A 24,311-nucleotide genomic window follows, 5' to 3' on the forward strand; every position below is an offset into this window, starting at 1 on the left:
GCCGGAGCCACCTGCTCGACTCGCCAGAAACACCTGCCGGACACGCCAAAATCACCTGCCGGCTACGCCAGAACCACCTGGCGGACACTCCGAAATCACCTGTCGCGCATGCCGGAACCACCTCACAGACGTGCCGGAAGCACGTGCCGGACACGCCGGAATCACCTACCGGACAGACCGGAACCACCTGCCGAGCACGCCGGAGCCACCTGTTCGACTCGCTGGAACCACCTGCCGGACAGGCCAATATCAACTGCTGGCTATGCCAGAACCACCTGGGGGAGGGTCCGGAATCACCTGCCAGCCATGGCGGAACCACCTCTCAGACATACCAGAACCACCTGCCGGAGAAGCTGGAAACACGTCCTGGACAGTCTGGAACCACCTGCCGGCCAAGCCTGAACCACCTGCCAAGCACAACGGAACAACCTGCCAGACACGCCAAAATCACCTGCGTGTTGTGCCAGGACCACTTGGAGGACTCTCTGGGATGACCTGCCGGGCATGCCGGAACCACCTCTCAGACGTGCCAGAACCATGTGGCGGACAGTCCGGAATCACCTGTTGGGCATGCGCAACCACCTCTGAGACGTACCAGAACCACATGCCGTGCCGGCTGGAACCACCTACCGGACAGACCGGAATCACCTTTCGGGCATGCCGGAACCACCTGTCAGATGTGCCAGAAACACGTGCCGGAGACGCCGGAAGCACCTGCCAAGCACGTTGGAACCACCTGCTGAATTCGCCTGAACCACCTGCCGGACATGCCAAAATCACCTGCCGACTATGCCAGAACCACTTGGCGAACACTCCGGAATCTCTTGCCGGGCATGCAGGAACCACCTCTCAGACATGCCAGAACCCCGTGCCAATGACCCCGGAAGCACCAGCCGAGCACGCCGGAACCACATGCTCGACTCGCCAGAACCACCTGCCGATCACGCAAAAATCACCTGCCGGCTACGCCACAACCAGTTGGTGAACAATTTGGAATCACCTGCCAGGCTTGCTGGAACCACCTGCCAGTCATGCCAAAATCACCTGCCAACTACGCCAGAACCGCTTGGCGGACACTGCGGAAACACCTGTCGGGCCGGCTGGAACCACATCTCAGACGTGCCAGAAACGTGTTCATGAGATGCTGGAACCACACCGCGAACAGACGGATACCACCTGCCAGAACCGCCTGAACCACCTGCTGAGCACGCCAGAACCACCTGCTCGACTCACCTGTACCACCTCCCTGACACGCCAAAATCACCTGCTGGGTATGCCAGAACCACTTGGCGGACACTCCGGAATCATCTGCAGGACATGCCGGAACCAGCTCTCAGACACACCAGAACCAAGTGCCGGAGACGCCGGAAGCACCTGCCGAGCATGCCGGAGCCACCTGCTCGACTCGCCAGAAACACCTGCCGGACACGCCAAAATCACCTGCCGGGTATGCCAGAACCACCTGGGGGACACTACGGAATCACCTGCCGCGCATGCCGGAACCACCTCTCAGACGTGCCGGAAGCACGTGCCAGACATGCCGGAAACACCTACCGGACAGACCGGAACCACCTGCCAAGAATGGCGGAGCCACCTGTTCGACTCCCTGGAACCACATGCCGGACAGGCCAATATCAACTGCTGGCTATGCCAGAACCACCTGGGGGACAGTCCGGGATCACCTGCCAGCCATGGCGGAACCACCTCTCAGACGTACCAGAACCACCTGCCGGAGAAGCTGGAAACACGTCCTGGACAGACTGGAACCACGTGACGGCCATGCCTGAACCACCTGCCGAGCACGGCGGAACCACCTGCCGGACACGCCAAAATCACCTGCGGGCTACGCCAGAACCACTTGGACGACTCTCCGAAATGACCTGCCGGGCATGTTGGAACCACCTCTCAGACGTGCCAGAAGCACGTGGCGGACAGTCCGGAATCACCTGTTGGGCATACGCAACCACCTCTGACACGTACCATAACCACGTGCCGTGCACGCCGGAACCACCTACCGGACAGACCGGAATCAGCTTTTGGGCATGCCGGAACCACCAGTCAGATGTGCCAGAAACACGTGCCGGAGACGCCGGAAGCACCTGCCGAGCACGTCGCAACCACCTGCTCAACTCGCCTGAACCACCTGCCGGACACGCCAAAATCACCTGCCCGCTACACCAGCACCACTTCGGGGACAAGCCGGAATCACGTGAGGGGCATGCCGGCACAGCCTCTCAGACTGAACCTCGTGCCGGACACCACAGAACAACCTGCCGGACAGACCGGAACCACCTGCCGGACACGCCGGAACCACCGGCTAGACCCGCCGGAACGACCGCTGGACATGCAAAATCACCTGCCGGCTACGCCGGAAACACTTGGCGAACACTCCGGAATCACCTGCCGGGCATGCCGGAACCACCTCTCAGATATGCCAGAACCACGTGCCAATGACCCCGGAAGCAACTGCCGAGCACGCCGGAACCACCTGCTCGACTCGCCAGAACCACCTGCCGGACACGCCGAAATCACCTGCCGGCTACGCCACAACCAGTTGGGGAACACTTCGGAATCACCTGCCGGGCTTGCTGGAACCACCTGCCGGTCATGCCAAAATCACCTGCCAACTACGCCAGTACCAATTGGCGGACACTGTGGAAACACCTGTCGGGCCAGCCGGAACCACATCTCAGACGAGCCAGAACCATGTGCATGAGATGCTGGAACCACACCCCGAACAGACGGAAAACACCTGCCAGACCCGTCTGAACCACCTGCGGAGCACGCCGGAGCCACCTGCTCGACTCGCCGGAACCACGTACCTGACATGCCCAAATCACCAGCCGGGTATGCCAGAACCACTTGGCGGACACTCCGGAATCATCTGCCGGACATGCCGGAACCAGCTCTCAGACACACCAGAACCACGTGCCGGAGACGCCGGAAGCACCTGCCGAGCATGCCGGAGCCACCTGCTCGACTCGCCAGAAACACCTGCCGGACACGCCAAAATCACCTGCCGGGTACGCCAGAACCACCTGGCGGACACTCCGAAATCACCTGTCGCGCATGCCGGAACCACCTCTCAGACGTGCCGGAAGCACGTGCCGGACACGCCGGAATCACCTACCGGACAGACCGGAACCACCTGCCGAGCACGCCGGAGCCACCTGTTCGACTCGCTGGAACCACCTGCCGGACAGGCCAATATCAACTGCTGGCTATGCCAGAACCACCTGGGGGACGGTCCGGAATCGCCTGCCAGCCATGGCGGCACCACCTCACAGATGTACCAGAACCACCTCCCGGAGAAGCTGGAAACACGTCCTGGACAGTCAGGAACCACCTGCCGGCCAAGCCTGAACCACCTGCCAAGCACAACGGAACAACCTGCCAGACACGCCAAAATCACCTGCGTGTTATGCCAGAACCACTTGGAGGACTCTCTGGGATGACCTGCCGGGCATGCCGGAACCACCTCTCAGACGTGCCAGAACCATGTGGCGCACAGTCCGGAATCACCTGTTGGGCATGCGCAACCACCTCTGAGACGTAAAAGAACCACGTGCCGTGCAGGCTGGAACCACCTACCGGACAGACCGGAATCACCTTTCGGGCATGCCGGAACCACCTGTCAGATGTGCCAGAGACACGTGCCGGAGACGCCGGAAGCACCTGCCAAGCACGTTGGAACCACCTGCTCTACTCGCCTGAACCACCTGCCGGACACGCCAAAATCACCTGCCCGCTACACCAGCACCACTTCGGGGACAAGCCGGAATCACGTGAGGGGCATGCCGGCACAGCCTCTCAGACTGAACCTCGTGCCGGACACCACAGAACCACCTGCCGGACAGACTGGAGCCACCTGCCGGACACGCCGGAACCACCGGCTCGACCCACCAGAACGACCGCTGGACATGCAAAATCACCTGCCGGCTACGCCAGAAACACTTGGCAAACACTCCGGAATCACCTGCCGGGCATGCCGGAACCACCTCTCAGATATGCCAGAACCACGTGCCAATGACCCCGGAAGCACCTGCCGAGCACGCCGGAACCAGTTGGGGAACACTTCGGAATCACCTGCCGGGCTTGCTGTAACCACCTGCCGGTCATGCCAAAATCACCTGCCAACTACGCCAGAACCGCTTGGCGGACACTGCGGAAACACCTGTCGGGCCGGCTGGAACCACATCTCAGACGTGCCAGAAACGTGTTCATGAGATGCTGGAACCACACCCCGAACAGACGGATACCACCTGCCAGAACCGCCTGAACCACCTGATGAGCACGCCGGAACCACCTGCTTGACTCACTGGTACCACCTCCCTGACACGCCAAAATCACCTGCTGGGTATGCCAAAACCACTTGGCGGACACTCCGGAATCATCTGTCGGACAGGCTGGAACCAGCTCTCAGACACACCAGAACCAAGTGCCGGAGACGCCGGAAGCACCTGCCGAGCATGCCTGAGCCAACTGCTCGACTCGCCAGAACCACCTGCCGATCACGCAAAAATCACCTGCCGGCTACGCCACAACCAGTTGGTGAACACTTCGGAATCACCTGCCGGGCTTGCTGGAACCACCTGCCGGTCATGCCAAAATCACCTGCCAACTACGCCAGTACCACTTGGCGGACACTGTGGAAACACCTGTCGGGCCGGCCGGAACCACATCTCAGACGTGCCAGAACCATGTGCATGAGATGCTGGAACCACACCCCGAACAGACGGAAAACACCTGCCAGACCCGTCTGAACAACCTGCCGAGCACGCCGGAGCCACCTGCTCGACTCGCTGGAACCACCTACCTGACATGCCAAAATCACCAGCCGGGTATGCCAGAACCGCTTGGAGGACTCTCTTGGATGACCTGCCGGGCATGCCGGAACCACCTCTCAGACGTACCAGAACCACCTGCCGGAGAAGCTGGAAACACGTCCTGGACAGTCTGGAACCACCTGCCGGCCAAGCCTGAACCACCTGCCAAGCACAACGGAACAACCTGCCAGACACGCCAAAATCACCTGCGTGTTATGCCAGAACCACTTGGAGGACTCTCTGGGATGACCTGCCGCGCATGCCGGAACCACCTCTCAGACGTGCCAGAACCATGTGGCGGACAGTCCGGAATCACCTGTTGGGCATGCGCAACCACCTCTGAGACGAACCAGAACCACATGCCGTGCAGGCTGGAACCACCTACCGGACAGACCGGAATCACCTTTCGGGCATGCCGGAACCACCTGTCAGATGTGCCAGAAACACGTGCCGGAGACGCCGGAAGCACCTGCCAAGCACGTTGGAACCACATGCTCAACTCGCCTGAACCACCTGCCGGACATGCCAAAATCACCTGCCGACTATGCCAGAACCACTTGGCGAACACTCCGGAATCACTTGCCGGGCATGCAGGAACCACCTCTCAGACATGCCAGAACCCCGTGCCAATGACCCCGGAAGCACCTGCCGAGCACGCCGGAACCACCTGATCGACTCGCCAGAACCACCTGCCGGACACGCAGAAATCACCTGCCGGCTACGCCACAACCAGTTGGGCAACACTTAGGAATCACCTGCCGGGCTTGCTGGAACCACCTGCCGGTCATGCCAAAATCACCTGCCAACTACGCCAGAACCGCTTGGCGGACACTGCGGAAACACCTGCCGGGCCAGCCGGAACCACATCTCAGACGTGCCAGAAACGTGTTCATGAGATGCTGGAACCACACCACGAACAGACGGATACCACCTGCCAGAACCGCCTGAACCACCTGATGAGCACGCCGGAACCACCTGCTCGACTCACCGGTACCACCTCCCTGACACGCCAAAATCACCTGCTGGGTATGCCAGAACCACTTGGCGGACACTCCGGAATCATCTGCCGGACATGCCGGAACCAGCTCTCAGACACACCAGAACCAAGTGCCGGAGACGCCGGAAGCACCTGCCGAGCATGCCAGAGACATCTGCTCGACTCGCCGGAACCACCTACCTGACACGCCCAAATCACCAGCCGGATATGCCAGAACCATTTGGCGGACACTCCGGAATCATCTGCCGGACATGCCGGAACCAGCTCTCAGACACACCAGAACCAAGTGCCGGAGACGCCGGAAGCACCTGCCGAGCATGCCGGAGCCACCTGCTCGACTCGCCAGAAACACCTGCCGATCACGCAAAAATCACCTGCCGGCTACGCCACAACCAGTTGGTGAACACTTTGGAATCACCTGCCAGGCTTGCTGGAACCACCTGCCAGTCATGCCAAAATCACCTGCCAACTACGCCAGAACCGCTTGGCGGACACTGCGGAAACACCTGTCAGGCCGGCTGGAACCACATCTCAGACGTGCCAGAAACGTGTTCATGAGATGCTGGAACCAGACCCCGAACAGACGGATACCACCTGCCAGAACCGCCTGAACCACCTGCTGAGCACGCCGGAACCACCTGCTCGACTCACCGGTACCACCTCCCTGACACGCCAAAATCACCTGCTGGGTATGCCACAACCACTTGGCGGACACTCCGGAATCATCTGCCGGACATGCCGGAACCAGCTCTCAGACACACCAGAACCAAGTGCCGGAGACGCCGGAAGCACCTGCCGAGCATGCCGGAGCCACCTGCTCGACTCGCCAGAAACACCTGCTGGACACGCCAAAATCACCTGCCGGGTACGCCAGAACCACCTGGCCGACACTCCGAAATCACCTGTCGCGCATGCCGGAACCACCTCTCAGACGTGCCGGAAGCACGTGCCGGACACGCCGGAATCACCTACCGGACAGACCGGAACCAGCTGCCGAGCACGCCGGAGCCACCTGTTCGACTCGCTGGAACCACCTGCCGGACAGGCCAATATCAACTGCTGGCTATGCCAGAACCACCTGGGCGACAGTCCGGGATCACCTGTCAGCCATGGCGGAACCACCTCTCAGACGTACCAGAACCACCTGCCGGACAAGTTGGAAACACGTCCTGGACAGACTGGAACCACGTGACGGCCATGCCTGAACCACCTGCCGAGCACGGCGGAACCACCTGCCGGACACGCCAAAATCACCTGCGGGCTACGCCAGAACCACTTGGACGACTCTCCGAAATGACCTGCCGGGCATGTTGGAACCACCTCTCAGACGTGCCAGAAGCACGTGACGGACAGTCCGGCATCACCTGTTGGGCATACGCAACCACCTCTGACACGTACCAGAACCACGTGCCGTGCACGCCGGAACCACCTACCGGACAGACCGGAATCAACTTTTGGGCATGCCGGAACCACCAGTCAGATGTGCCAGAAACACGTGCCGGAGACGCCGGTAGCACCTGCCGAGCACGTCGCAACCACCTCCTCAACTCGCCTGAACCACCTGCCGGACACGCCAAAATCACCTGCCCGCTACACCAGCACCACTACGGGGACAAGCCGGAATCACGTGAGGGGCATGCCGGCACAGCCTCTCAGACTGAACCTCGTGCCGGACACCACAGAACCACCTGCCGGACAGACCGGAACCACCTGCCGGACACGCCGGAACCACCGGCTCGACCCGCCGGAACGACCGCTGGACATGCAAAATCACCTGCCGGCCACGCCGGAAACACTTGGCGAACACTCCGGAATCACCTGCCGGGCATGCCGGAACCACCTCTCAGACATGCCAGAACCACGTGCCAATGACCCCGGAAGCACCTGCCGAGCACGCCGGAACCACCTGTTCGACTCGCCTGAACCACCTGCCGGACACGCAAAAATCACCTGCCGGCTACGCCACAACCAGTTGGGGAACACTTCGGAATCACCTGCCGGGCTTGCTGGAACCACCTGCCGGTCATGCCAAAATCACCTGCCAACTACGCCAGTACCACTTGGCGGACACTGTGGAAACACCTGTCGGCCCGGCCGGAAGCACATCTCAGACGTGCCAGAACCATGTGCATGAGATGCTGGAACCACACCCCGAACAGACGGAAAACACCTGCCAGACCCGTCTGAACAACCTGCCGAGCACGCCGGAGCCACCTGCTCGACTCGCCGGAACCACCTACCAGACATGCCAAAATCACCAGCCGGGTATTCCAGAACCACTTGGCGGACACTCCGGAATCATCTGCCGGACATGCCGGAACCAGCTCTCAGACACACCAGAACCACGTGCCGGAGACGCCGGAAGCACCTTCCGAGCATGCCGGAGCCACCTGCCGGACACGCCAAAATCACCTGCCGGGTACGCCAGAACCACCTGGCCGACACTCCGAAATCACCTGTCGCGCATGCCGGAAACACCTCTCAGACGTGCCGGAAGCACGTGCCGGACACGCCGGAATCACCTACCGGACAGACCAGAACCACCTGCCGAGCACGCCGGAGCCACCTGTTCGACTCGCTGGAACCACCTGCCGGACAGGCCAATATCAACTGCTGGCTATGCCAGAACCACCTGGGGGACGGTCCGGAATCGCCTGCCAGCCATGGCGGAACCACCTCTCAGACGTACCAGAACCACCTGCCGGAGAAGCTGGAAACACGTCCTGGACAGTCTGGAACCACCTGCCGGCCAAGCCTGAACCACCTGCCAAGCACAACGGAACAACCTGCCAGACACGCCAAAATCACCTGCGTGTTATGCCAGAACCACTTGGAGGACTCTCTGGGATGACCTGCCGGGCATGCCGGAACCACCTCTCAGACGTGCCAGAACCATGTGGCGGACAGTCCGGAATCACCTGTTGGGCGTGCGCAACCACCTCTGAGACGTACCAGAACCACATGCCGTGCAGGCTGGAACCACCTACCGGACAGACCGGAATCACCTTTAGGGCATGCCGGAACCACCTGTCAGATGTGCCAGAGACACGTCCCGGAGACGCCGGAAGCACCTGCCAAGCACGTTGGAACCACCTGCTCAACTCGCCTGAACCACCTGTCGGACATGCCAAAATCACCTGCTGACTATGCCAGAACCACTTGGCGAACACTCCGGAATCACTTGCCGGGCATGCAGGAACCACCTCTCAGACATGCCAGAACCCCGTGCCAATGAGCCCGGAAGCACCAGCCGAGCACGCCGGAACCACCTGCTCGACTCGCCAGAACCACCTGCCGATCACGCAAAAATCACCTGCCGGCTACGCCACAACCAGTTGGTGAACACTTTGGAATCACCTGCCAGGCTTGCTGGAACCACCTGCCAGTCATGCCAAAATCACCTGCCAACTACGCCAGAACCGCTTGGGGGACACTGCGGAAACACCTGTCAGCCCAGCTGGAACCACATCTCAGACGTGCCAGAAACGTGTTCATGAGATGCCGGAACCACACCCCAAACAGACAGATACCACCTGCCAGAACCGCCTGAACCACCTGCGGAGCACGCCGGAACCACCTGCTCGACTCACCGGTACCACCTCCCTGACACGCCAAAATCACCTGCTGGGTATGCCAGAACCACTTGGCGGACACTCCGGAATCTTCTGCCTGACATGCCGGAACCAGCTCTCAGACACACCAGAACCAAGTGCCGGAGACGCCGGAAGCACCTGCCGAGCATGCCGGAGCCACCTGCTCGACTCGCCAGAAACACCTGCCGGACACGCCAAAATCACCTGCCGGGTATGCCAGAACCACCTGGCGGACACTACGGAATCACCTACCGCGCATGCCGCAACCACCTCTCAGACGTGCCGGAAGCACGTGCCAGACACGCCGGAAACACCTACCGGACAGACCGGAACCACCTGCCAAGAACGCCGGAGCCACCTGTTCGACTCGCTGGAACCACCTGCCGGACAGGCCAATATCAACTGCTGGCTATGCCAGAACCACCTGGGGGACAGTCCGGGATCACCTGCCAGCCATGGCGGAACCACCTCTCAGACATACCAGAACCACCTGCTGGAGAAGCTGGAAACACGTCCTGGACAGACTGGAACCATGTGACGGCCATGCCTGAACCACCTGCCGAGCACGGCGGAACCACCTGCTGGACACGCCAAAATCACCTGCGGGCTACGCCAGAACCACTTGGACGACTCTCCGAAATGACCTGCCGGGCATGTTGGAACCAGCTCTCAAACGTGCCAGAAGCACGTGGCGGACAGTCCGGAATCACCTGTTGGGCATACGCAACCACCTCTGACACGTACCAGAACCACGTGCCGTGCACGCCGGAACCACCTACCGGACAGACCGGAATCAACTTTTGGGCATGCCGGAACCACCAGTCAGATGTGCCAGAAACACGTGCCGGAGACGCCGGAAGCACCTGCCGAGCACGTCGCAACCACCTGCTCAACTCGCCTGAACCACCTGCCGGAAACGCCAAAATCACCTGCCCGCTACACCAGCACCACTTCGGGGACAAGCCGGAATCACGTGAGGGGCATGCCGGCACAGCCTCTCAGACTGAACCTCGTGCCGGACACCACAGAACCACCTGCCGGACAGACCGGAACCACCTGCCGGACACGCCGGTACCACCGGCTCGACCCGCCGGAACGACCGCTGGACATGCAAAATCACCTGCCGGCCACGCCGGAAACACTTGGCGAACACTCCGGAATCACCTGCCGGGCATGCCGGAACCACCTCTCAGATATGCCAGAACCACGTGCCAATGACCCCGGAAGCACCTGCCGAGCATGCCGGAACCACCTGCTCGACTCGCCAGAACCACCTGCCGGACATGCAAAAATCACCTGCCGGCTACTCCACAACCAGTTGGGGAAAACTTCGGAATCACCTGCCGGGCTTGCTGGAACCACCTGCCGGTCATGCCAAAATCACCTGCCAACTACGCCAGTACCACTTGGCGGACACTGTGGAAACACCTGTCGGGCCGGCCGGAACCACATCTCAGACGTGCCAGAACCATGTGCATGAGATGCTGGAACCACACCCCGAACAGACGGAAAACACCTGCCAGACCCGTCTGAACAACCTGCCGAGCACGCCGGAGCCACCTGCTCGACTCGCCGGAACCACCTACCTGACATGCCAAAATCACCAGCCGGGTATTCCAGAACCTCTTGGCGGACACTCCGGAATCATCTGCCGGACATGCCGGAACCAGCTCTCAGACACACCAGAACCACGTGCCGGAGACGCCGGAAGCACCTGCCGAGCATGCCGGAGCCACCTGCTCGACTCGCCAGAAACACCTGCCGGACACGCCAAAATCACCTGCCGGGTACGCCAGAACCACCTGGCGGACACTCCGAAATCACCTGTCGCGCATGCCGGAACCACCTCTCAGACGTGCCGGAAGCACGTGCCGGACACGCCGGAATCACCTACCGGACAGACCGGAACCACCTGCCGAGCACGCCGGAGCCACCTGTTCGACTCGCTGGAACCACCTGTCGGACAGGCCAATATCAACTGCTGGCTATGCCAGAACCACCTGGGGGACGGTCCGGAATCGCCTGCCAGCCATGGCGGAACCACCTCTCAGACGTACCAGAACCACCTGCCGGAGAAGCTGGAAACACGTCCTGGACAGTCTGGAACCACCTGCCGGCCAAGCCTGAACCACCTGCCAAGCACAACGGAACAACCTGCCAGACACGCCAAAATCACCTGCGTGTTATGCCAGAACCACTTGGAGGACTCTCTGGGATGACCTGCCGGGCATGCCGGAACCACCTCTCAGACGTGCCAGAACCATGTGGCGGACAGTCCGGAATCACCTGTTGGGCATGCGCAACCACCTCTGAGACGTACCAGAACCATATGCCGTGCACGCCGGAACCACCTACCGGACAGACCGGAATCAACTTTTGGGCATGCCAGAACCACCAGTCAGATGTGCCAGAAACACGTGCCGGAGACGCCGGAAGCACCTGCCGAGCACGTCGCAACCACCTGCTCAACTCGCCTGAACCACCTGCCGGACACGCCAAAATCACCTGCCCGCTACACCAGCACCACTTCGGGGACAAGATGGAATCACGTGAGGGGCATGCCGGCACAGCCTCTCAGACTGAACCTCGTGCCGGACACCACAGAACCACCTGCCGGACAGACCGGAACCACCTGCCGGACCCGCCGGAACCACCGGCTCGACCCGCCGGAACGACCGCTGGACATGCAAAATCACCTGCCGGCCACGCCGGAAACACTTGGCGAACACTCCGGAATCACCTGCCGGGCATGCCGGAACCACCTCCCAGATATGCCAGAACCACGTGCCAATGACCCCGGAAGCACCTGCCGAGCACGCCGGAACCACCTGCTCGACTCGCCAGAACCACCTGCCGGACACGCAAAAATCACCTGCCGGCTACGCCACAACCAGTTGGGGAACACTTCGGAATCACCTGCCGGGCTTGCTGGAACCACCTGCCGGTCATGCCAAAATCAACGGCCAACTACGCCAGTACCACTTGGCGGACACTGTGGAAACACCTGTCGGGCCGGCCGGAACCACATCTCAGACGTGCCATAACCATGTGCATGAGATGCTGGAACCACACCCCGAACAGACGGATACCACCTGCCAGACCCGTCTGAACAACCTGCCGAGCACGCCGGAGCCACCTGCTAGACTCGCCGGAACCATCTACCTGACATTCCCAAATCACCAGCCGGGTATGCCAGAACCACTTGGCGGACACTCCGGAATCCTCTGCCGGACATGCCGGAACCAGCTCTCAGACACACCAGAACCACGTGCCGGAGACGCCGGAAGCACCTGCCGAGCATGCCGGAGCCACCTGCTCGACTCGCCAGAAACACCTGCCGGACACGCCAAAATCACCTGCCGGCTACGCCAGAACCACCTGGCGGACACTCCGAAATCACCTGTCGCGCATGCCGGAACCACCTCACAGACGTGCCGGAAGCACGTGCCGGACACGCCGGAATCACCTACCGGACAGACCGGAACCACCTGCCGAGCACGCCGGAGCCACCTGTTCGACTCGCTGGAACCACCTGCCGGACAGGCCAATATCAACTGCTGGCTATGCCAGAACCACCTGGGGGAGGGTCCGGAATCACCTGCCAGCCATGGCGGAACCACCTCTCAGACGTACCAGAACCACCTGCCGGAGAAGCTGGAAACACGTCCTGGACAGTCTGGAACCACCTGCCGGCCAAGCCTGAACCACCTGCCAAGCACAACGGAACAACCTGCCAGACACGCCAAAATCACCTGCGTGTTATGCCAGAACCACTTGGAGGACTCTCTGGGATGACCTGCCGGGCATGCTGGAACCACCTCTCAGACGTGCCAGAACCATGTGGCGGACAGTCCGGAATCACCTGTTGGGCATGCGCAACCACCTCTGAGACGTACCAGAACCACATGCCGTGCAGGCTGGAACCACCTACCGGACAGACCGGAATCACCTTTCGGGCATGCCGGAACCACCTGTCAGATGTGCCAGAAACACGTGCCGGAGACGCCGGAAGCACCTGCCAAGCACGTTGGAACCACCTGCTCAACTCGCCTGAACCACCTGCCGGACATGCCAAAATCACCTGCCGACTATGCCAGAACCACTTGGCGAACACTCCGGAATCACTTGCCGGGCATGCAGGAACCCCCTCTCAGACATGCCAGGACCCCGTGCCAATGACCCCGGAAGCACCAGCCGAGCACGCCGGAACCACCTGCTCGACTCGCCAGAACCACCTGCCGATCACGCAAAAATCACCTGCCGGCTACGCCACAACCAGTTGGTGAACACTTTGGAATCACCTGCCAGGCTTGCTGGAACCACCTGCCAGTCATGCCAAAATCACCTGCCAACTACGCCAGAACCGCTTGGCGGACACTGCGGAAACACCTGTCGGGCCGGCTGGAACCACATCTCAGACGTGCCAGAAACGTGTTCATGAGATGCTGGAACCAGACCCCGAACAGACGGATACCACCTGCCAGAACCGCCTGAACCACCTGCTGAGCACGCCGGAACCACCTGCTCGACTCACCGGTACCACCTCCCTGACACGCCAAAATCACCTGCTGGGTATGCCAGAACCACTTGGCGGACACTCCGGAATCATCTGCCGGACATGCCGGAACCAGCTCTCAGACACTCCAGAAGCAAGTGCCGGAGACGCCGGAAGCACCTGCCGAGCATGCCAGAGCCACCTGCTCGACTCGCCAGAAACACCTGCCGGACACGCCAAAATCACCTGCCGGGTACGCCAGAACCACCTGGCGGACACTCCGAAATCACCTGTCGCGCATGCCGGAACCACCTCTCAGACGTGCCGGAAGCACGTGCCGGACACGCCGGAATCACCTACCGGACAGACCGGAACCACCTGCCGAGCACGCCGGAGCCACCTGTTCGACTCGCTGGAACCACCTGCCGGACAGGCCAATATCAACTGCTGGCTATGCCAGAACCACCTGGGGGACGGTCCGGAATCGCGTGCCAGCCATGGCGGAACCACCTCTCAGATGTACCAGAACCACCTCCCAGAGAAGCTGGAAACACGTCCTGGACAGTCAGGAACCACCTGCCGGCCAAGCCTGAACCACCTGCCAAGCACAACGGAACAACCTGCCAGACACGCCAAAATCACCTGCGTGTTATGCCAGAACCACTTGGAGGACTCTCTGGGATGACCTGCCGGGCATGCCGGAACCACCTCTCAGACGTGCCAGAACCATGTGGCGCACAGTCCGGAATCACCTGTTGGGCATGCGCAACCACCTCTGAGACGTAAAAGAACCACGTGCCGTGCAGGCTGGAACCACCTACCGGACAGACCGGAATCACCTTTCGGGCATGCCGGAACCACCTGTCAGATGTGCCAGAGACACGTGCCGGAGACGCCGGAAGCACCTGCCAAGCACGTTGGAACCACCTGCTCTACTCGCCTGAACCACCTGCCGGACACGCCAAAATCACCTGCCCGCTACACCAGCACCACTTCGGGGACAAGCCGGAATCACGTGAGGGGCATGCCGGCACAGCCTCTCAGACTGAACCTCGTGCCGGACACCACAGAACCACCTGCCGGACAGACTGGAGCCACCTGCCGGACACGCCGGAACCACCGGCTCGACCCACCAGAACGACCGCTGGACATGCCAAATCACCTGCCGGCTACGCCGGAAACACTTGGCAAACACTCCGGAATCACCTGCCGGGCATGCCGGAACCACCTCTCAGATATGCCAGAACCACGTGCCAATGACCCCCAAAGCACCTGCCGAGCACGCCGGAACCAGTTGGGGAACACTTCGGAATCACCTGCCGGGCTTGCTGTAACCCTCTGCCGGTCATGCCAAAATCACCTGCCAACTACGCCAGAACCGCTTGGCGGACACTGCGGAAACACCTGTCGGGCCGGCTGGAACCACATCTCAGACGTGCCAGAAACGTGTTCATGAGATGCTGGAACCACACCCCGAACAGACGGATACCACCTGCCAGAACCGCCTGAACCACCTGATGAGCACGCCGGAACCACCTGCTCGACTCACTGGTACCACCTCCCTGACACGCCAAAATCACCTGCTGGGTATGCCAGAACCACTTGGCGGACACTCCGGAATCATCTGTCGGACAGGCTGGAACCAGCTCTCAGACATCCCAGAACCAAGTGCCGGAGACGCCGGAAGCACCTGCCGAGCATGCCTGAGCCAACTGCTCGACTCGCCAGAACCACTTGCCGATCACGCAAAAATCACCTGCCGGCTACGCCACAACCAGTTGGTGAACACTTCAGAATCACCTGCCGGGCTTGCTGGAACCACCTGCCGGTCATGCCAAAATCACCTGCCAACTACGCCAGTACCACTTGGCGGACACTGTGGAAACACCTGTCGGGCCGGCCGGAACCACATCTCAGACGTGCCAGAACCATGTGCATGAGATGCTGGAACCACACCCCGAACAGACGGAAAACACCTGCCAGACCCGTCTGAACAACCTGCCGAGCACGCCGGAGCCACCTGCTCGACTCGCTGGAACCACCTACCTGACATGCCAAAATCACCAGCCGGGTATGCCAGAACCGCTTGGAGGACTCTCTTGGATGACCTGCCGGGCATGCCGGAACCACCTCTCAGACGTACCAGAACCACCTGCCGGAGAAGCTGGCAACACGTCCTGGACAGTCTGGAACCACCTGCCGGCCAAGCCTGAACCACCTGCCGAGCACAACGGAACAACCTGCCAGACACGCCAAAATCACCTGCGTGTTATGCCAGAACCACTTGGAGGACTCTCTGGGATGACCTGCCGGGCATGCCGGAACCACCTCTCAGACGTGCCAGAACCATGTGGCGGACAGTCCGGAATCACCTGTTGGGCGTGCGCAACCACCTCTGAGACGTACCAGAACCACATGCCGTGCAGGCTGGAACCACCTACCGGACAGACCGGAATCACCTTTCGGGCATGCCGGAACCACCTGTCAGATGTGCCAGAAACACGTGCCGGAGACGCCGGAAGCACCTGCCAAGCACGTTGGAACCACCTGCTCAACTCGCCTGAACCACCTGCCGGACATGCCAAAATCACCTGCCGACTATGCCAGAACCACTGGGCGAACACTCCGGAATCACTTGCCGGGCATGCAGGAACCACCTCTCAGACATGCCAGAACCCCGTGCCAATGACCCCGGAAGCACCAGCCGAGCACGCCGGAACCACCTGCTCGACTCGCCAGAACCACCTGCCGATCACGCAAAAGTTACCTGCCGGCTACGCCACAACCAGTTGGTGAACACTTTGGAATCACCTGCCAGGCTTGCTGGAACCACCTGCCAGTCATGCCAAAATCACCTGCCAACTACGCCAGAACCGCTTGGCGGACACTGCGGAAACACCTGTAGGGCCGGCTGGAACCACATCTCAGACGTGCCAGAAACGTGTTCATGAGATGCTGGAACCACACCGCGAACAGACGGATACCACCTGCCAGAACCGCCTGAACCACCTGCTGAGCACGCCGGAACCACCTGCTCGACTCACCTGTACCACCTCCCTGACACGCCAAAATCACCTGCCGGGTATGCCAGAACCACCTGGCGGACACTACGGAATCACCTGCCGCGCATGCCGGAACCACCTCTCAGACGTGAAGGAAGCACGTGACAGACATGCCGGAAACACCTACCGGACAGACCGGAACCACCTGCCAAGAACGCCGGAGCCACCTGTTCGACTCCCTGGAACCACCTGCCGGACAGGCCAATATCAACTGCTGGCTATGCCAGAACCACCTGGGGGACAGTCAGGGATCACCTGTCAGCCATGGCGGAACCACCTCTCAGACGTACCAGAACCACCTGCCGGAGAAGCTGGAAACACGTCCTGGACAGACTGGAACCACGTGACGTCCATGCCTGAACCACCTGCCGAGCACGGCGGAACCACCTGCCGGACACGCCAAAATCACCTGCGGGCTACGCCAGAACCACTTGGACGACTCTCCGAAATGACCTGCCGGGCATGTTGGAACCACCTCTCAGACGTGCCAGAAGCACGTGGCGGACAGTCCGGAATCACCTGTTGGGCATACGCAACCACCTCTGACACGTACCAGAACCACGTGCCGTGCACGCCGGAACCACCTACCGAACAGACCGGAATCAGCTTTTGGGCATGCCGGAACCACCTGTCAGATGTGCCAGAAACACGTGCCGGAGACGCCGGAAGCACCTGCCGAGCACGTCGCAACCACCTGCTCAACTCGCCTGAACCACCTGCCGGACACGCCAAAATCACCTGCCCGCTACACAAGCACCACTTCGGGGACAAGCCGGAATCACGTGAGGGGCATGCCGGCACAGCCTCTCAGACTGAACCTCGTGCCGGACACCACAGAACAACCTGCCGGACAGACCGGAACCACCTGCCGGACATGCCAAAATCATCTGCCGACTATGCCAGAACCACTTGGCGAACACTCCGGAATCACCTGCCGGGCATGCCGGAACCACCTCTCAGATATGCCAGAACCACGTGCCAATGACCCCGGAAGCACCTGCCGAGCACGCCGGAACCACCTGCTCGACTCGCCAGAACCACCTGCCGGACACGCAAAAATCACCTGCCGGCTACGCCACAACCAGTTGGGGAACACTTCGGAATCACCTGCCGGGCTTGCTGGAACCACCTGCCGGTCATGCCAAAATCACCTGCCAACTACGCCAGTACCACTTGGCGGACACTGTGGAAACACCTGTCGGCCCGGCCGGAACCACATCTCAGACGTGCCAGAACCATGTGCATGAGATGCTGGAACCACACCCCGAACAGACGGATACCACCTGCCAGAACCGCCTGAACCACCTGCTGAGCACGCCGGAACCACCTGCTCGACTCACCGGTACCACCTCCCTGACACGCCAAAATCACCTGCTGGGTATGCCAGAACCACTTGGCGGACACTCCGGAATCATCTGCCGGACATTCCGGAACCAGCTCTCAGACACACCAGAACCACGTGCCGGAGACACCGGAAGCACCTGCCGAGCATGCCGGAGCCACCTGCTCGACTCGCCAGAAACACCTGCCGGACACGCCAAAATCACCTGCCGGGTACGCCAGAACCACCTGGCGGACACTCCGAAATCACCTGTTGCACATGCCGGAACCACCTCTCAGACGTGCCGGAAGCACGTGCCGGACACGCCGGAATCACCTACCGGACAGACCGGAACCACCTGCCGAGCACGCCGGAGCCACCTGTTCGACTCGCTGGAACCACCTGCCGGACAGGCCAATATCAACTGCTGGCTATGCCAGAACCACCTGGGGGACGGTCCGGAATCACCTGCCAGCCATGGCGGAACCAAATCTCAGACGTACCAGAACCACCTGCCGGAGAAGCTGGAAACACGTCCTGGACAGTCTGGAACCACCTGCCGGCCAAGCCTGAACCACCTGCCAAGCACAACGGAACAACCTGCCAGACACGCCAAAATCACCTGCGTGTTATGCCAGAACCACTTGGAGGACTCTCTGGGATGACCTGCCGGGCATGCCGGAACCACCTCTCAGACGTGCCAGAACCATGTGGCGGACAGTCCAGAATCACCTGTTGGGCATGTGCAACCACCTCTGAGACGTACCAGAACCAAATGCCGTGCCGGCTGGAACCACCTACCGGACAGACCGGAATCACATTTCGGGCATGCCGGAACCACCTGTCAGATGTGCCAGAAACACGTGCCGGAGACGCCGGAAGCACCTGCCAAGCACGTTGGAACCACCTGCTCAACTCGCCTGAACCACCTGCCGGACATGCCAAAATCACCTGCCGACTATGCCAGAACCACTTGGCGAACACTCCGGAATCACTTGCCGGGCATGCAGGAACCACCTCTCAGACATGCCAGAACCCCGTGCCAATGACCCCGGAAGCACCAGCCGAGCACGCCGGAACCACCTGCTCGACTCGCCAGAACCACCTGCCGATCACGCAAAAATCACCTGCCGGCTACGCCACAACCAGTTGGGGAACACTTTGGAATCACCTGCCAGGCTTGCTGGAACCACCTGCCAGTCATGCCAAAATCACCTGCCAACTACGCCAGAACCGCTTGGCGGACACTGCGGAAACACCTGTCAAGCCGGCTGTAACCACATCTCAGGCGTGCCAGAAACGTGTTCATGAGATGCTGGAACCACACCCCGAACACACGGATACCACCTGCCAGAACCGCCTGAACCACCTGCTGAGCACGCCGGAACCACCTGCTCGACTCACCGGTACCACCTCCCTGACACACCAAAATCACCTGCTGGGTATGCCAGAACCACTTGGCGGACACTCCGGAATCATCTGCCGGACATGCCGGAACCAGCTCTCAGACACACCAGAACCAAGTGCCGGAGACGCCGGAAGCACCTGCCGATCATGCCGGAGCCACCTGCTCGACTCGCCAGAAACACCTGCCGGACACGCAAAAATCACCTGCCGGCTACGCCACAACCAGTTGGGGAACACTTCGGAATCACCTGCCGGGCTTGCTGGAACCACCTGCCGGTCATGCCAAAATCACCTGCCAACTATGCCAGTACCACTTGGCGGACACTGTGGAAACACCTGTCGGGCCGGCCGGAACCACATCTCAGACGTGCCAGAACCATGTGCATGAGATGCTGGAACCACACCCCGAACAGACGGAAAACACCTGCCAGACCCGTCTGAACAACCTGCCGAGCACGCCGGAGCCACCTGCTCGACTCGCCGGAACCACCTACCTGACATGCCCAAATCACCAGCCGGGTATGCCAGAACCACTTGGCGGACACTCCGGAATCATCTGCCGGACATGCCGGAACCAGCTCTCAGACACACCAGAACCACGTGCCGGAGAAGCTGGAAACACGTCCTGGACAGTCTGGAACCACCTGCCGGCCAAGCCTGAACCACCTGCCAAGCACAACGGAACAACCTGCCAGACACGCCAAAATCACCTGCGTGTTATGCCAGAACCACTTGGAGGACTCTCTGGGATGACCTGCCGGGCATGCCGGAACCACCTCTCAGACGTGCCAGAAGCACGTGGCGGACAGTCCGGAATCACCTGTTGGGCATACGCAACCACCTCTGACACGTTCCAGAACCACGTGCCGTGCACGCCGGAACCACCTACCGGACAGACCGGAATCAACTTTTGGGCATGCCGGAACCACCAGTCAGATGTGCCAGAAACACGTGCCGGAGACGCCGGAAGCACCTGCCGAGCACGTCGCAACCACCTGCTCAACTCGCCTGAACCACCTGCCGGACACGCCAAAATCACCTGCCCGCTACACCAGCACCACTTCGGGGACAAGCCGGAATCACGTGAGGGGCATGCCGGCACAGCCTCTCAGACTGAACCTCGTGCCGGACACCACAGAACCACCTGCCGGACAGACCGGAACCACCTGCCGGACACGCCGGAACCACCGGCTCGACCCGCCGGAACGACCGCTGGACATGCAAAATCACCTGCCGGCTATGCCGGAAACACTTGGCGAGCACTCCGGAATCACCTGCCGGGCATGCCGGAACCACCTCTCAGATATGCCAGAACCACGTGCCAATGACCCCGGAAGCACCTGCCGAGCACGCCGGAACCACCTGCTCGACTCGCCAGAACCGCCTGCCGGACACGCAAAAATCACCTGCCGGCTACGCCACAACCAGTTGGGGAACACTTCGGAATCACCTGCCGGGCTTGCTGGAACCACCTGCCGGTCATGCCAAAATCACCTGCCAACTACGCCAGTACCACTTGGCGGACACTGTGGAAACACCTGTCGGGCCGGCCGGAACCACATCTCAGACGTGCCAGAACCATGTGCATGAGATGCTGGAACCACACCCCGAACAGACGGAAAACACCTGCCAGACCCGTCTGAACAACCTGCCGAGCACGCCGGAGCCACCTGCTCGACTCGCCGGAACCACCTACCTGACATGCCCAAATCACCAGCCGGGTATTCCAGAACCACTTGGCGGACACTCCGGAATCATCTGCCGGACATGCCGGAACCAGCTCTCAGACACACCAGAACCACGTGCTGTAGACGCCGGAAGCACCTGCCGAGCATGCCGGAGCCGCCTGCTCGACTCGCCAGAAACACCTGCCGGACACGCCAAAATCACCTGCCGGCTACGCCAGAACCACCTGGCGGACACTCCGAAATCACCTGTCGCGCATGCCGGAACCACCTCTCAGACGTGCCGGAAGCACGTGCCGGACACGCCGGAATCACCTACCGGACAGACCGGAACCACCTGCCAAGAACGCCGGAGCCACCTGTTGGACTCTCTGGAACCACCTGCCGGACAGGGCAATATCAACTGCTGGCTATGCCAGAACCACCTGGGGGACGGTCCGGAATCACCTGCCAGCCATGGCGGAACCACCTCTCAGACGTACCAGAACCACCTGCCGGAGAACCTGGAAACACGTCCTGGACAGACTGGAACCACGTGACGGCCATGCCTGAACGACCTGCCGAGCACGGCGGAACCACCTGCCGGACACGCCAAAATCACCTGCGGGCTACGCCAGAACCACTTGGACGACTCTCCGAAATGACCTGCCGGGCATGTTGGAACCACCTCTCAGACGTGCCAGAACCACCTCCCGGAGAAGCTGGAAACACGTCCTGGACAGTCAGGAACCACCTGCCGGCCAAGCCTGAACCACCTGCCAAGCACAACGGAACAACCTGCCAGACACGCCAAAATCACCTGCGTGTTATGCCAGAACCACTTGGAGGACTCTCTGGGATGACCTGCCGGGCATGCCGGAACCACCTCTCAGACGTGCCAGAACCATGTGGCGCACAGTCCGGAATCACCTGTTGGGCATGCGCAACCACCTCTGAGACGTAAAAGAACCACGTGCCGTGCAGGCTGGAACCACCTACCGGACAGACCGGAATCACCTTTCGGGCATGCCGGAACCACCTGTCAGATGTGCCAGAGTCACGTGCCGGAGACGCCGGAAGCACCTGCCAAGCACGTTGGAACCACCTGCTCTACTCGCCTGAACCACCTGCCGGACACGCCAAAATCACCTGCCCGCTACACCAGCACCACTTCGGGGACAAGCCGGAATCACGTGAGGGGCATGCCGGCACAGCCTCTCAGACTGAACCTCGTGCCGGACACCACAGAACCACCTGCCGGACAGACTGGAGCCACCTGCCGGACACGCCGGAACCACCGGCTCGACCCACCAGAACGACCGCTGGACATGCCAAATCACCTGCCGGCTACGCCGGAAACACTTGGCAAACACTCCGGAATCACCTGCCGGGCATGCCGGAACCACCTCTCAGATATGCCAGAACCACGTGCCAATGACCCCCAAAGCACCTGCCGAGCACGGCGGAACCAGTTGGGGAACACTTCGGAATCACCTGCCGGGCTTGCTGTAACCCTCTGCCGGTCATGCCAAAATCACCTGCCAACTACGCCAGAACCGCTTGGCGGACACTGCGGAAACACCTGTCGGGCCGGCTGGAACCACATCTCAGACGTGCCAGAAACGTGTTCATGAGATGCTGGAACCACACCCCGAACAGACGGATACCACATGCCAGAACCGCCTGAACCACCTGATGAGCACGCCGGAACCACCTGCTCGACTCACTGGTACCACCTCCCTGACACGCCAAAATCACCTGCTGGGTATGCCAGAACCACTTGGCGGACACTACGGAATCATCTGTCGGACAGGCTGGAACCAGCTCTCAGACATCCCAGAACCAAGTGCCGGAGACGCCGGAAGCACCTGCCGAGCATGCCTGAGCCAACTGCTCGACTCGCCAGAACCACTTGCCGATCACGCAAAAATCACCTGCCGGCTACGCCACAACCAGTTGGTGAACACTTCAGAATCACCTGCCGGGCTTGCTGGAACCACCTGCCGGTCATGCCAAAATCACCTGCCAACTACGCCAGTACCACTTGGCGGACACTGTGGAAACACCTGTCGGGCCGGCCGGAACCACATCTCAGACGTGCCAGAACCATGTGCATGAGATGCTGGAACCACACCCCGAACAGACGGAAAACACCTGCCAGACCCGTCTGAACAACCTGCCGAGCACGCCGGAGCCACCTGCTCGACTCGCTGGAACCACCTACCTGACATGCCAAAATCACCAGCCGGGTATGCCAGAACCGCTTGGAGGACTCTCTTGGATGACCTGCCGGGCATGCCGGAACCACCTCTCAGACGTACCAGAACCACCTGCCGGAGAAGCTGGCAACACGTCCTGGACAGTCTGGAACCACCTGCCGGCCAAGCCTGAACCACCTGCCGAGCACAACGGAACAACCTGCCAGACACGCCAAAATCACCTGCGTGTTATGCCAGAACCACTTGGAGGACTCTCTGGGATGACCTGCCGGGCATGCCGGAACCACCTCTCAGACGTGCCAGAACCATGTGGCGGACAGTCCGGAATCACCTGTTGGGCGTGCGCAACCACCTCTGAGACGTACCAGAACCACATGCCGTGCAGGCTGGAACCACCTACCGGACAGACCGGAATCACCTTTCGGGCATGCCGGAACCACCTGTCAGATGTGCCAGAAACACGTGCCGGAGACGCCGGAAGCACCTGCCAAGCACGTTGGAACCACCTGCTCAACTCGCCTGAACCACCTGCCGGACATGCCAAAATCACCTGCCGACTATGCCAGAACCACTTGGCGAACACTCCGGAATCACTTGCCGGGCATGCAGGAACCACCTCTCAGACATGCCAGAACCCCGTGCCAATGACCCCGGAAGCACCAGCCGAGCACGCCGGAACCACCTGCTCGACTCGCCAGAACCACCTGCCGATCACGCAAAAGTTACC

This window comes from Equus caballus, chromosome 29, assembly GCF_041296265.1.
Source record: "Equus caballus isolate H_3958 breed thoroughbred chromosome 29, TB-T2T, whole genome shotgun sequence".
NCBI lineage: Eukaryota > Metazoa > Chordata > Mammalia > Perissodactyla > Equidae > Equus > Equus caballus.